Below are 13,782 nucleotides of genomic sequence, written 5' to 3' on the forward strand. Positions count from 1 at the left end.
GAGTGCCCACGACAATGTGGGAGCTGGTTTGATCAGAACCAACAGCTGATGTCAAAGAGGCATGGTGGAGTCAGGTTGGGTCCCAGGTTATGACATCAAGATTTTATTGTGTCACTAAATGGGAACTACTGGAGTATTTTTGAGAAGAGGGTGGGTGACATGGGTGTTACTTTAGGGTGATTCATCTGGCCCTGGAGCCCGTGAGGGGAAGGAGAGAGGAGAGACAGCAGCCAGGAAGAACAGCTTAGAGGTGGCTGCAGGGACTCAGGTGTGCAGTGATAGGACCTGGCTACCCTGAGAGTGAATAGAACCATCCAGAGACTTTACAAAGCCAGACTCCACATTAGAGTGAGGGAGAGCAAGATTGTGGCAGGCTTGAGGACGGCGAGCTTGGGAGACTGGGTTGACACCGAAAGGTTTAAGGGACCAGGGTGCTTCTGTTGTTCAGAAAGCAACTCCCCTAAGACAGATGTCTGAACCCGGGGCCAAGAGACTGTGTTTCTTCAGGATTTTTTTAAAAGCAAATTTATAGCACATACTCCACCCTCTGAATCACACGGTGACCCTGGACTTTGTCCAAAGTCTCTGAGATTGTGAAGACACTCCTTAGTTCTAGGGACCTCCTTTAGGTGTTGGGAGCCAAATTTAGGACTTTTCAGAAGTCAGAGGAAAGGTCTAGGCTGCAATCCCCCCTCTCCCTGGGTAGCTTCATACCCCTACTATCTTCCCTGGGAAAAGCATAACTTCTGCCGTGACTTCAGTTTTTGCTGTGTTGTACGGGGAAGGCTCTGCTGGAAAAGAAGCTGCTCACCCCTCCCCCATGGCCCCGGCTTCTCTAATCCTCCAGTCGTGCCTGAGTCACTGCAGTCTCCAGTCTCCACGTGCAGATGGTCCAGGCCAGAAGCAAACCTGCTGGGGCCGCTGGCACAGTTAGGGACTGACCTATGGACTATGGAACCAGCCCAACACTGCGTTGTCTGACGTGTGGGGAGTGCCTGCCGGGCCAGGCAGTGTGCTACACATTGCGGAGTAGAAAGCAGAATGAGTTTACAAGGAGTTCACAGTGGGTGACGCCAACTGGTCAACCAGCCATCACTGTGCTACGTTCTCTGTGCCATGATGGGAACAGGCACAGCTGCCCAGGGCCACGAGCGTTAGAGCTTCTCGACTAGCCTGGGAGCTCGGCATGGGGCCACCCTGAAAGCAGGTGTGTGGTATTTGAGTTGAGTTTTGAGAGAAGAGAAAGGGCTTATGGGAAAGAGGGCCTTCTGGGCTGACTGGATGAAGACTAGGAGGCATGGAATAATAACGGAGTAATAATGAGATTGTGGTGGTGGTCGTTGTCTATGAGCTCTTGCTACATGCTGGTCCCTGTTCAAGGACTTTTTATCTGTTAGCCGTCTCCCCGTCTCCTAGATGGGGAAACTGAAGCTCTGAGAGGTAAAGGGCAGTCGCCAAGGTCACCCTCAAGGGATGGTGCTGATTCAAATCCAGAAAGGCCTGCCTCATGCCACCCCGCTCAGCAGCACAGTGCACCACAGGGTCTGCGAATCATTTGGGTCGTAGTGGGAACACTTGGGGACCCCCACTGATCCACAAACGTTAAGGTTCGTTATGAGCTTGATGAGCGGGCCACAGTCATGTCTCAGGGGTGTCATGACACACTCCCTGTTGCTGACTGGAATGACTGGAAGAGGTGAACAGGTAGTCCGTGCAGGACGCGAAGGGGATGCTTAAGTGACTGTCACGGCCCTGCCCGGCACTGCAGTGTCCAGTGTCAGGGCAGCGGTGTGCAGGGGAGCCCCCACCCCCAAGGGGTCCAGGCGGCTCTGAGCCCCCAGCAGGCTGGGTCTGGGCAGACACTTCCTCCTGGTGCTGGCTGGGCACCAGCTGTGGGTTTTTCTAGGTTAGGCGGTTCTGTCTTCAGCCGTGCCAAGGATGCAGTTTGTATAAACTGCAGACATTGCCAGCGTGCTGTGTAAACACAGACTATCTCCCACTCCAACGTTTCCTCTGGGGAGGCTCCTCCTCCAACCGGGATGCGGGAGTCCAACTTTCTTATCAACTCGAGCTTCCTACCCTGATATAAGGAAGCTATTAAAGTCCGTTTCCTGGTGTTGCCTTGACCTCGCCAGGGCATGCTCGCATTGAAGCGAATGTCCCTTAGAGGAGAATACTTTCCAGCTCCAAAAATCCGTTACCCAGCCTCAAATCCCCCACATCAAACAAGCCTGCAGGCACTTTGAAAAGGTGTTCAGCCAAAGCCGAGTTCCTTTAATGTTTACTTTCTACCTCAGCGAGTTTAAACGTATTTACTCGGCTTTGGGAGCTCTCCTTGGGCAGGCCCAGGCTGCCTCCTTCACCCTATTTCTAGACGTTTTTCCTTCCCAATGTCGGTCTCCCCATTACTATCCCTCAAATAGGTCCTGTCACCTCTTTTAAACTTTTCCTCATACTTTCCCTGCTTCCCTCCTGCCCTTCTGATTGTAAAAGTCCTCTTTCCCAGAGCTGTGGAAGTAAAGAATGTGAGGAAAAAGAAATGATGAAGGACGTCTCTCTAAGATCCAGCTTAAAAAAATCAGAACATTCTCTGAATGCCCTAACCTTCAATTTTCTCCCTCTTCCGAACTCCAGTGGAACTCATATTTAGGACCTGCAGTAGTCAGCCTCCAGGACAGCGAGTCTCCACTCCTGGTCTTCACACCCTCATGTAGCCCCTCCCAAAATAAACAGGGCTGACCAGTGTCACTAATAGATTATTGTGCACAAAGTTTCACGAAAGACATTATGGGTTCCGCCTTGTTCTCTTGGATTACTCACCAGAGGAGAAGCAGCTGCCGTATTGTGAGGCCCCTTAAGTGGCCCTGTACAAGGGTCAACCTGGGGAAGAATTGAGGCCTCCTGCCAATAGCCAGCATCAACTTGCCAGCCATGTAAGCCATCTTGGAACAGATGCTCGTCAAGCCCCAGGCAACAGCCTGTCTGCACCCCTTGAGAGATCCTGAGCTAGAACCATGCAGCTATATGTTGTTGCCAGATTCCTGACCCACAGAAACTACTGGAGATAAAAAGTGTTTATTGTATTAAGCTGCTAAATTTGGGGGTAATTTGCTACACAGCAACAGATAACTAATTCAGAACTTAAAAATAAAAATGATAATAATAATAATAGCTGTTAACATTGCCGAGTGCTTGATAAGTGCCAGGCACTGCTTAGCACTTTATATATAATATCTCATTTAACAGTATAGTCAATAATAATAATAACAACAATTATCCCCGATAAAGGGCCAGAAACTATTTTCAGTGCTTCACACATATTCCATTCAATCCTCAGAAGTGGCCCTATGAAGTAGGTACTATGATTAGTATGATTCCCATCTTACATTTAAGGAAATTGAGACAGAGAGAAGTTGAGTAACGTGTTTAGGGCACACAGCACGGATGTGGCAGAGCAGGATGGGAACCCAGCCTGTCTCTAAAGCCTGTGCCCTCACCACTCTTCCCTGTGCTATTTGTGCTGTTCTGTGGGCATCTTGGCTCCCTGAGACAAGCAGACTCTCTTTCTAGTGACTGTGTATATCACCTTTGATGCCCACCACGATGTGCAATAATGAGGGCTCGATAAATGCTCCCAGATCTACCGCCTCCCTTAGCTCGCACTCAAGCATTCAGACAGCTGGTTGTGGCACTTCTCACATGTATATACGGGAAAGCTTTTTCCAGGCCAAGCGACAAAGACAACAGCACTGTATGAAGAAATGTATTTTCTAGGCAGATTCATGAACAGTCTCACTCTGACTGGTTTATCCAAACATTGACTTGATGATTCAATAATTACTTTAAAAATTCATTTTACCGAACATTTGCTGAGCTCCTACCAGGAGCAGAACCTCAGGCCATAAAGATGAATATGACAGGGTTCCGGTAAAGTGCTTGCATCTAGCGAGGAAGACGAATAAAAGTGTAATGTATTATTCAGACCACTTTAAAGGCCGGGACAGGGGAGGGGGAGGGCGGTCCCTGGGCTCCAGTTTCCAAATGGGGACATGGTGGTCACAGCCGCTTAAATACTATCCCAGTGGCCTGCTCAGCCTCTTGCATCTGGAAGCAGGATGCCGGGCTGGATGGAAAGAGCTGCATTTGCATCCTGTTCCAAAGGCTTCCTGGAAAGACAGAAGAAAGGAAAAGAAAGCACAGGCTCTTGAGTCCCAGCCTGCTTCTCTCCATGGAGCTCTGAGTCACCCTTGGGAAATAGTCCCCAGAGCCCACCAGGACATCCCAAAACTTTCCTTGCTTGTCTTGACCTTGGCATGAGACCGAATGAGTCCCAGGGGCTGGCCTGTGTGAATGTGCATTCCCAGAGGCAGAGGGAGCTGCCGAGTTCAAGGAGGGGATGTGTAGTTTGAAGATCCAAAATAGATGGTAACCTTGGGATCAAACTGACGTTACTTCACAGTTGTGTTTTCCTCCAGGTTCCCTTATTCACTCACATACAGGATTGTCTTACGCCAGGGGGATTTGAGGGTAAGTCTGTCAGGTGGGAGGGCCCGAAGAGGCTATTGAGAAGTTAGTTCACACGACTGACCTGGAGTCCAGGCTCAGTGGGGTGCGAAGTGCAGCCAGGGAGGGCCTGATGACCAGAGGGATTGGAGGGGTGGGCCCGGGCACTGAAGGGCACTTGAGAGCAGAGGGACGGAGAGAGAGCTGGAGGGACCAGAAGCTGGCTCGCAGGGCCAGGAGCTGAAATCCAGGTTTCGAAGGCGGCATATTTGTGGATGAGGACAAAGTCCAGAGTGTGGCTGAAATGAAGGGATGGCAGAGGTCCTTGGGGATCTATAAGATTGGGAAGTCAGGTGGGTGACCCAGGGGGACCCTGAAGTCATCCAAGATGAAGACAAGAGACTGAAAACAGGGAAGAAACCTGCAGGCAGATACCCAGATGGGTGGAAGGAGGCAAAGCTGGGTGGGCTGAGCCCCAGAGGAGGAGGACTCTTAGCATCTGAGTAGGGGAGTGTCTGAGGAAACTAGAGGAAGCACTGCTCTGGGCATAGGGGAGGAAGGTGGGAGAGAAGCAAGAGAGGTGGCACCCTCAGGGCTGCTGAGTGAACAGAGGGGCTGCCTTCTAGAACAGAGGGGCGTTTGTTTAGGAAGGGGGCTCTGGGAGCACTGCAGATGTGATGGGGAGGGAGCAGGCTGGGTGGAGAAGTGTGCAATGCAGGGGCAGGATGAGGGATGTGAGGAAGTTGTACGAGCCCCTGGCTGTACCCCTGGGGATGCTTGCAGTCCAGAGGGGGCATGGAGCCCCTGGGAGCAGTGAGTGTCACTAGCAGGCCCTGAACTAGGGCCAAAGGAGGGAGAGGAAGGAAGTGTGGCTTTGACTGGGCACAGGGAGATGTTCCGGAAGCGGGGCGTCAGGGCTGCATCAACTGCCAACGAATGATGTGGAGGAGGGGCTTCAGGCAGACGGAGAGGCAAGAGCCCAAAGCAAGTTCAACATGTGCCCAGGAAAAGGCAAGCGGCCTGAGTTGACAGAAGCAGAGGGTCTTAGGGAGTGTTAGGGAGCAGGGAGCGGCAATGGCTAGAAAATGAGATCAGCTCTGGGCCAGCCTTGGAATGCCAGGCTGAGGGCAGGGTCTTCGTCTAGGAGGCAATTGGGAGTCACAGATCTTGGAGGAAGGGATGCCAGCAATCCTTGAGAGAGATAAATTCTCTGGGGTTCATATTAAAAAATACTGAAGTCTGCAGGGCAGCCTGCCTTGGCTTTGAACCCAGAACGGCTGGCAATCAAAGAAGAGAGAGAGGAGAAAAAAGGGCAGAGCTACTGTTTCCAAGGTGAAGATGCCAGCTGGTGTTACCGGGGAAAGAGGAAGAGAAGGGAGAGAGACAAGCGGGGAGGGCAGAAGGGAGAAAGAAAAGCAGTGTTTAGACCCACATGGAAGCAAAGAGAAGTAAGAGTGAGGGAGATGGAATTTGAAACTCCTTGTCTAATAAAGAAAGTGAAACTTGTGGACGTTAAACAAACTCCTCACAGGTGTTCATGTTTTCATTTCCTTTATGTATCCTGGATCAGTCATCTTTCTGCACCTTTCCAGACGGCACTTGTTCCCAGAAAAATCGGGGGCAGAAAGCAGCGGGGTGGGAACTTTGGAAAACCCCTTGCTTTGGAAGGTCACAATAGGACTGACATACTTGCTCCCGCTTCTGCAGCTGTTCCTTAGGAAAGACAGTGCCTGCTGGCAGCAAAAGGAGGTGCTGGGCCAGAGCCTGACACAGGAATACCAGGGACACCAAAACCCCAGGGGAGATCTTGGTGGCCAGTGTGCCTGAGGGTCATCAGCTGGTGTTCATCTGGGCCGAAGTAGCCCGAGGCAGAGTTTGGAGTGTGGACTCTGGAACCAGCCTGCCTGGGGCAATGTCCCAGCTCTGCCACTTACCATTCAAGGCTACACGACCAGGGTAGTTATCTAAAGCCTCTTTGACTCAGTTTCCCCATCTGTAAAAGGGGCATCATCATTGTAGCTTTCCCACAGGGATATTATGAGGATTCAATGAGTTGAAAGGTGGAAGGGCTGGGCACCCTTCAGAAACCTAGTAAAGGTGGGGTATTCTCCTTCAGCATCATCTGTGTTGCCTCAGAGAGACCCGACAAAGCAGAGAGTGCCCAGGTCAAGGTGGAGGCAGCTCCAGCAGCCCTGGGTTCCACCATGCGCAATGAGGGCACCTCCTACCTCACATCTTGGAGCAGTACCTCTGGCCCTCTTCACTGGTGGGTAAGGGAGGCTGGGGCAGTGTGTCTACAGGGATGGAGGTACCTGTCTCGAACGTCTGCCATTGGGAATTCAGCTTAGTGTGCCTGAACTCAGAGGGTCCTAGCACCAAAACCTGCTTGTCTAACCAGACCACCCAGGGCAACCATAAAATCCTACTGAGTGTGGGGTCTCTGATGGGGCAGACGACAGTTCCTCTGCCTGGATGGGACAGATTGAGCATGGAAACAGTACTCTTGTTTCTGATAAAGGCTGAGTTGGAGACCTGAGCTTAGTTTGAGAGATGCATAGAGACCCAAATGGGCCTGCCGAAGTCCAAAGGAGTCGGGATCTCCCACTGGTCACGGTGATGCAGTCCCAGGGCAGGGCTTCTTAGGGTGGGATAATGTAGAACAGATGCTGTCTGCAGGAAGCTTAATGCCTAAGGGGCTGTAGTTCTTCCCAAATTTGCCAATCAGATGAGTCACTCCACTTCCTCCAGGACAGAGCGAGCTAAGGGGCAGAGCTAGGTTGGGAGAGGTGCAGCTAGCAGGGAATGCTCCAGGGAAAACACATCGGGAGAGGCAAGTAAGCCTTCCCCACCGTTCAGCTACCCTACGCCTCTCCCGTCTCTATTCCATGCACGGTTATGCCAGACTTACAGTGGGGATTTGTATGCAGTATATTGGTTACATATATGGACTTTGAAGCTGGACTGTTAGGTTCGAAGCCCACCTCTGCTACTGGCTAGTCCCGTGCCACATCCCACCACCTCTGGATTCTTATCTGAACAACGGGGACTGTGTCACAGTACCTCCCTCAGGGGGTTGTCGTGAAGATTAAGTGAGTGATCTCTACAACACTTAAAACAGCTCCAGGCTCATACTCAGTTGATGATATGAGCATTTGTCATTATTATCATCCTTATTTGAAAAGCCTTGAGGGAATTTTGAAGGAGAAGCCACAGTTCCAGCACTCCAGGAGCAGAAAGGCTCTCATGCCACCCTAAGTAAAGGGCTTGTAACGACACGTCTGTGCATCCAACGACAGGCAGCAAAGTCAATGAACAGCTGGGCCTCTGAGGGGCTGGAGCTGAACAGATAGAAACTGAGGCTCCTGGGGTCACGTGGTCCCTCATTTCTATTCTCTGCGTGTCTTTCCAAATCTCCTTCTTCTCTCAAATACTGACTGAAAGTCTGCTCTACCCCAGCAAGAGCCAAGTGCTGGGAATAGCATGTGAATAAGAGAATCAAGTCCCGTCCTCATGGGGCTGACAGTCCAGTTAGGAATATAGACAGACAATACAGAGAGACTGACGTAATAATCAACCATTTGAAGGCTGAACTTCTTCCTTTTGAAGCCTGAGTAATATTCCACTGTATATAAATCCCACATTTTATTTATCCATTCATCCATTGATGGGCACTTGGGTTCCTTCCACCTTTGGGCTACTGTGAAAAATACTGCTATGACACAGCTTTACAAACCCAACCTTTTCCTTTTACAAGCGAAAAAAATTATAATTAAGGAAAGTGGCCCCAGAAAAGGCATAGTGGAACGACCTAACCCAGTCTGGGGAGGGAGTCAGAGAAGACTTTTGCCTGAGGAAGTGACATTTTGGCTGCAACTCAAAGGATGAGAAGTTAGCAGGTAAGAAGTAAGTGAAGAATAGTTTTTGCCAAATGTGGCAGCCCTAAGGCAAAAAGAGGCATGGGTTGTTCCAGAAATGGGGCCAGTGTAGTGGGGGCATAAAGATGAAGAGAAAGAGGGGCATGGGATGGGCCCGAGCGGCCTTGTAAGATTCGTTACAAATGGGCTTCTTCCTAAGATCTGTGGTGGGCAACTGAAGCCCTCTACGCAGAAGACTGAAACGTGTAAATACAGAGTTAAAAAAAATCACTCCAGTGACAGCAGGAGGAATGAATTGAAAGTTGGAAGGGAATGAGGGGGCAGGAATGAATGTGGTCCAGTTAGGCCCCATTGCAGTTGCCCAGCCAAGAGACGCCGGTAGCTTGGATTTAGCTGGCGGCAGTAGAGATGACAGAAGTAGATGTATTAAGAAAAATTAAGGAAACAGAGTCAACATCATGTGATGATTGATTAGATCTCAGGAGTAAGAGAGAAAGAGTTCTCTGGTCAATTCCCAAGTTTGCGGGATGAGCAACTGAGTGGGCGTTGGTATTATTTGCTGAGATAGGCAACAGTGAAGGAGGTGTAGGTTTGAGATGCGCAGGGATTACTCACTCAGTTTTGGACACCACAAAGTTGAGATCCCAAATGACATGTGAGGTCATAGTGATGCTGAGTAGACCACATTGGATGTGTGGCTCTCAGAAAAGAGGTCTTGTGTGACATTAGATATGGCTGGGAAGGCACGCTGGACTGTGTTTAAGATAATGATGGTAGCCAACATTCACCGAATCATCAGTATGTGAGACAGATTATCATGATCTTCATTTATAGATGAGAACACTGAAACATGGATAGGCTATGACATTTACCCAGGCTCAAACAACTCATAAATGACAGCACTGGGAATGTAAACCCAGGTAGTTGGCCTATAGCATTTGCCTGTCTAACTATTCTGCGATCCTGGGATACCGGAATAGTGGCTGTGGCTGGCCCAACCTTTTGCTTTTACAAGTGGAAAAAAAATCATCTAAAATAAGTCACTTGCCCAAGGCCACCCCAGCTAGTTAGAGCAGAGCTGAAATCAGAATCCAAGTCCCCAGACTTTCAGCAGGTCCATTTCTGTCATGCACTCCATTTCAAGTCATCCAAATTTCTTTTCCCAGATTAGATATTATTACATTTTTAAAATTTTGCTTTTCTCTATTTTCTAAATTTTCGGTAGTTTGCATGTATATTTTATAGTGGAAAAAGAACTTATAAAAGCAAAGATGTCAATATTATTATGCAGAATCCACTTGATTCCCACTTAAAGGAGGCATATTTTGGTGTCTCATGGAGGACAGAAAATGAGACAGTATTGTCATATTTGCCTTTGATAATTTATAGAAAGTGTTTCTGGGAAATTTCTGCCCTGGATTTATTGCAGGAACTCCACTCCTTAGAATGGATAGGACCGAGGGGAAACATTTCTTATTATAGGATGGCATACTGGGAGTGACTGGGAGGTCTGACTTAGGTCAGCTCATTCTATGTGAACTCTCCGAAGTCCCCATACCCATCCACATTCCTACCCAATTCCTCCCTCCCTCATCTGCTCACTCATCCATCTCACCTGGAAATGATGGAGATGCAGCGAGGAGAGAGGAGATTCAGGCTTGCGGGAAGGAGACATCCTCTCACTTCTGAGTCGAGCTGATCAGTTTAGATAGACAGAAGTGCTCTAATCAATTGTCTTGTAAAGAGAGCAAGATGTTTATCAAATTCAAATATATTTTTTCACCACGCTATTCTCCCTGGTATCTTGGACTAAAATAAAACAAGGTAGGTTCAAAAAATCATTTCGATAAAGACAGCCACTTATCTTGAAGACTGTTGAGATTGCACATTTTTTCCTTTCTCCCCCACCTTGTCCAATTCATCAAGCAATCTTCCACTAATCATTCAAATATAATTTATTTAGATCCCATATCATTCTAAAAAAGGAGTCGTGGTGGCTTACCAAAAGAAAAAAGCCCAGATAATAAAACCAATGGTAGATGAACTCAAATAGGAAAACAGAGTGGAGAAAAAAATTAGAAACCAAGTGTTCATTCCTGTTGCTCCAAGGAAGACTAATGCCAGATTTGAAGTGGTCTGCTGGTCAACATGAACAAGAAACAGGATTTACGTCTCTCTTGCTCAAGAAAAAGGAAGCATTGTAGGGGTTTTTTAGGGAAGACTAAATTTTTGTTGCTACTAAATAAACTTTGAAAGAAATTTCTCCTATGGCACATGGTAGAGGGATAGAATGGACAATATCTTAACAGTTTTGGATCAAATCAGAACTTTTTCAAAAAGAAATTCACATGAATAGCTCTTATAATGACTTTTGATAATAGTTAGAAATCCAAACATTTGAAGTTGATCTCAGAGATGCTGATTCAGTGTGGGCATTTGATCAGTTCCTGAAAGCACATCAGATAAAGCTCAGATTGGCAAGAACTTTTGGATGCAAATACTATTTTCTAATGTATTAGTCATTCTTGTCTTTTGCATCATCATTCGAAAATGTAAACACTGTGTCATCAATGTTGTCACTATGATCCCTATGATTTTTAACAGGATGCAATTTGGGGTCCTGTGACATGCAACTAAAGACCTATCTCTCTGCCCACACTGATGATTAAGGAAATATTGGGGATATGATCATTCAGACATGAATCCACTAAAGTTAGTTTTTATCCAATCTATTTATTTATTTATACCATGTCTCTTTTCACAATTGAGTCAATGAGGCATAGGGAGATGCATAATATAAAATGGTAAACAATAAATTAAAAATCAGGACAAGGAAAACAAATTAAATATGGAGTGAAGACCAGGGTGAGTATAGGGTGGTGTTGGACAGAATGAAGATACAATGGCATTAAAGTCCTATGCTTGCTACAAATTGGCTGCAAATTTCCTTTGGGCTTCCTGGAGGGGAGGGGACAATGTTCATTTTTTTCTTTCTGGTCCGCAAATGTCTTGCTGAAACACAACTATAATATGTTTCCATCATTCCTCTAATCTATAGCCCATCACCACCATGAAAACTAACTAAGGATGACACAATTTGCTGTTTGTGACCCCAATAGCCCCCAGTAGCCTCCACTTCCATTTCTAATGGCTCTTGGGGTATCCCTACATCGCTCTGTGCTGCTGTTCCATTCTCTTTTCTACTCCAGGCTTCCACGGCCTGCTCAGAGTTTGTCTCCCTCGTGACGTTAGCTCACCTGTGGTTTTGCTTCATCATGGGCCTGATTCCACGTTGGAGCTTCTTTTCAGATTTGGCCACCTCTCCTAGCTGGCTCAAGTGGCTATTTCCAAGAGTGATAATCTGGTTGGTCCAGTTCATCCTTTGTTGCAGGTTCTTGGCCAGTGTGTGAACTGGTGGCCTGGGTCAGGAACTCCAGTGTCTCTGGTCAGTTAGCCATGGGTCAAGTCACATGACATGGGTGCAAAATATGAGCCAGTGGGTGCGGTGGGGCTGTGGAGGGAGCTGTGGGTGAAACTGTTTTCCTTGCAACGAGGTTTAAGTATGGCAAGCAATCAGAGACTTCATCTATTCGTCTGGGAGAGGGGTTGAGGGTAAGCGTGGGAAAACTGGCTGCTGTCTTACCTCTGTTGCATTAGTTTATAAAATAAAGACCTTGTCTTTCTGAAAAACTTTTCTTCTGAGCTGCTCAAGTCATTCTGTTTGGAAGTATGCTAGAGGTTTGGGGAGCCCTGCAGCAAATAATTCCTTTTAAATGTATTAGGCATGTAGATTTCTGAATGTATTTCACTGTAATCTGCTTCTTATTTTTTAAAATGTCATACTGATTTGTAGTCTGTGGAATAAGTCTTTTTAGATGTTTGCTGCTCAGATTGAAGTCAGCATGGGCATCAGCAGGATCCTGTTAGGAATGCAGAATCTCAGCCTCACCCTGAACTCCATGAATCAGAATCTGCATTTTAACAAGGTCCCCAGGAGACTGGTTTGTACATTACACTTTGAGAAGCACAGCTTGTAGAGCAAACTTTGAGGAGCTCTGAACAACTCTGACCAGGGACTGAGGCTTCGAGAGGGGATGTGCCTTGCCTAAAGTCCCCCAGTGGGTCAGGAATAAATTTGAGATCAGAATCCAAATGTCCTGAGTCCTAGTCACATTCTCTTTCCACTGCCTCACGATGTCTCCCTCATCTAGGAAATGGGGAGGCTTGATCTGATCATTGTAGAGTGAGAAACGGATATGTGGTTAGAGTGACCATCTGATTTATCATCCCATAGTAAATGGATGTGAGTGCAAAAGGATGCCACGAACTACTTCAGGGCGACAGGTGCAAAGCGACACAGGGGGTCACTCTATGTACTGAATGTTTTTATCTAGTTTACAGCTCCTCTTGCGTCTGTTAACTAATTTTAGCAGCATAAATATCCAAAGACTAGATGATCTTGAAGTTCCAATTCTAAATAAAACCTGGTTCTCAAGTAAACACACACATGCACACAAACACACACACTATCTCATTATAAGAAATAAATCACCATCTAACCAAATCAAGAAAAAAGGGGAAAACCCAAATCAACAAAATAAGAGAATAAGGAAACAGTCACAGGTACACACACATTTAAAACGATTCTGAAATTACTTTGCTTAGCCCATTCCAATCTCCATTTACTACTCCAACAGTTCTCATATTATTCTGACCGTATGCATAATGAGCCACCAGGCATGGTGATTTTTAAGAAAGAGTCCCAAGAGACATACGAGAAACTATGATTTACGTGACATTCACCTCGTCTCAGTCCCGGTTGTAAGTGTTTTCACATGCATTATTAGCTTAGTAATCTTAAAACCCAAACTAGAACAAAACCCCCAAAAACCACGAGGAGGTATAGTATCCTCATTGATCAGATGGGGGAAAAGGAAGCCCAGAGAGGTTCCCTAACTCGCTTGAGATCCTAGAGCTAGTGGCAAATCCGGCGTTCAGAGCCAGCCCACCTGGCAGGTGAGCAGCATTCTTCACCGCCAACCACACTCCACTGCCAGTTGACTCGGTTATTCATTCCGGTCTCACAGCACCTGACAGACAGGTGTCAGTTCCCACCCACTCACTTGCTTTCCTCCGGTTGGATGAGGAAACTGGCGTTAAGAAAGTTTATCCAATTTGCTAAGGGCCATCCAGTGACTTGGCCGGCTAACCAGCGATCCAAAACCCATGGTTTACTGTTTTCACTTCCCCAGGCTTAGTGGTGCGGCCCCAGGCTCGCCCTTTGCGACAGATCCTTCACTCGCGGGTCCTCAAGGCGCGGGCCTCAGCCTGAGACTCCCCAGGCCCCGGCAGAGCCGGACGTCGTCCCCTGGCGGCAGGTGGGCGCCAGCGCAGCCCATGCTAA

General features: G+C 47.6%; 1 long non-coding RNA gene across 1 annotated transcript; it reads right to left on the reverse strand.

Annotated features, from left to right (window-relative positions):
- Positions 1-3,747: 3,747 nt before the first annotated feature.
- On the reverse strand, positions 3,748-13,780 carry LOC139073858 (uncharacterized). The gene is made up of 3 exons (XR_011522954.1): positions 11,636-13,780; positions 9,994-10,073; positions 3,748-4,166 (listed from the first exon to the last, which is right to left on the reverse strand). It is a non-coding gene; the product is annotated as an uncharacterized lncRNA (long non-coding RNA).
- Between the last annotated feature and the right edge of the window lie 2 nt (positions 13,781-13,782).

The sequence above is a fragment of the Equus przewalskii genome, chromosome 10, assembly GCF_037783145.1.
Source record: "Equus przewalskii isolate Varuska chromosome 10, EquPr2, whole genome shotgun sequence".
Taxonomy (NCBI): Eukaryota; Metazoa; Chordata; class Mammalia; order Perissodactyla; family Equidae; genus Equus; species Equus przewalskii.